The sequence below is a fragment of the Myotis brandtii genome, unplaced genomic scaffold (assembly GCF_000412655.1).
Source record: "Myotis brandtii unplaced genomic scaffold, ASM41265v1 scaffold290, whole genome shotgun sequence".
Taxonomy (NCBI): Eukaryota; Metazoa; Chordata; class Mammalia; order Chiroptera; family Vespertilionidae; genus Myotis; species Myotis brandtii.
Window position 1 is genome coordinate 6,639 of NW_005361076.1, and position 1,830 is coordinate 8,468.

Below are 1,830 nucleotides of genomic sequence, written 5' to 3' on the forward strand. Positions count from 1 at the left end.
ATTGGTCTCCACACCCACCCTCCCCCAAACACACACACTCACAGCCAACTCCTGATTGGACTGTCTCATGAGGAATTGGTCAAGAGGCTCAAGTGTTTGTGAGAAACTGGTTGATTTCTAAGAAATCCTTACTGCAAATAGCTGCAGGGTGGGGTGAACAAGAAGAAAAGAGAAGAAAGGGGCTTAAAAAAGGAAACAGTAAGAGGGGGAAGACTATAAAAGAAGAGCCCAGCTGCACAGAGATCTCAGCTACTCCACTGGCCACCTCTTCAGTGTCCCCCGCAGCCCAGGATGAAATTGATTCTTCAGTGAAGAGGCTGTTATTGCTAAAAATGAGCTACAATGTGGCCACAGGGGAGACCTGCAAGGCCAACTGCCTTCCAGAGAACCTTGCACCTGGGTTAGTGGCCCAGGTGCCACAGAAGCTGAAGTGGATTTTGTGGACCCCTGAACTGTACAGAGGAACAGTGCAAAAGGCAGTTACTATGACAAGCTCATTGTTCTGTTTGGAAGCAGTAACATTGACCAAGAGCTGATAAACAGAAGAGAGAGAGCCAGGGGCCAGAGACCACACCGCTTCCTGCACAGATGCACCTTCTTCTGACACAGAGACATGAACCAAGTCCTCGATACCTATGAAAACAAGAAGCTGTTTCGCCTGTATATGGGCAGGGGCCCCTCTTCTGAAGCCATGCATGTAGGCCACCACATCCCGTTCATTTTCACAAAGTGGCTGCAGGACGTGTTTAATGTGCTCTTGCTCATCCAGATGACAGAGGACTAGAAGTACCTGTGGAAGACCTGACCCTGGACCAGGCCTATGGCTACTCCGTGGAAAACACCAAGGACATCATCACCTGCAGCTTTGACATCAACAAGCCCATCTTCTCTGACCTCAACTACATGGGGGTGAGCCCAGACTTCTACAAGAACATGGTGAAGTTCAGAAGCACGTGACCTTCAACCAAGTGAAAGGCATTTTTGGCTTTGCAGACAGTGATTGCCAGGGGAACATCAGCTTTCCTGCCATCCAGGCTGATCCCTTCTTCAGTAACTCATTCCCACAGAACTTTGGGGGCGAGATGGACGTCCAGGGCCTCGTCCTCTGTGCCATCAACCAGAATCCTTACTTAAGGATTCCCGGCGGCAAGGATGACAAGAGATCTCACCCTCAGGTTCTGCTATCCTAAACCACCCTGCTCCACTCAACGTTCTTCCCCTCCCTGCAGGGTACTCTGACCCAAAGGAGTGCCAGCGACCACAACTGCCCCATTTCTTCACAGACACTGACAAGCAGATCAAGACCAAGTTCAACAAGCATGTGTTTTATGGAGGGAGAGACATCATGGAGGAGCACAGACAGTTTGGGAGAAATGGCCACGTGGACCTGTCCTTCATGTACATGACCTTCTTCCTCGAGGATGAGGACAAGCTAGAACAGATGAGGAAGGATTACAGCAGTGGAGCCATGCTCACCTGGGAGCTCAAGAAGGAGCTCGTGCAGGTCCTGCAGCCGCTCCTTGAGGAGCACCAGGCCAGGTTCAAGGAGGCCAAGGAGGAGATAGTCAAAGTGTTCTTGACCACCCGGAAGCTGTCCTATGACTTTCAATAACGCCCATTTTATATCTGCACAGAAAGAACCATAATTTTTCCAGAGGCTCTGTCACATGGCTTCCCGTTCCTGGTGTCTGTAACCCTGTGTGTCTGTCAGTACTTTTTCTCCAGTGTCATCCTTTCCCAAGAAATCCTGTGAGCTGCCTGCTCTGCCCCTAGGAGGACTCCATTGGAAAACATCCCACCTTTCCACATAGACCCTTAAAGTCTGATGGT

At 50.3% G+C, this 1,830-nt stretch overlaps 1 pseudogene; it reads left to right on the forward strand.

The window, feature by feature from the left end:
* LOC102242063 overlaps window positions 1-1,612 on the forward strand; it is a 2,607-nt pseudogene extending 995 nt beyond the window's left edge.
* Window positions 1,613-1,830: the final 218 nt, after the last annotated feature.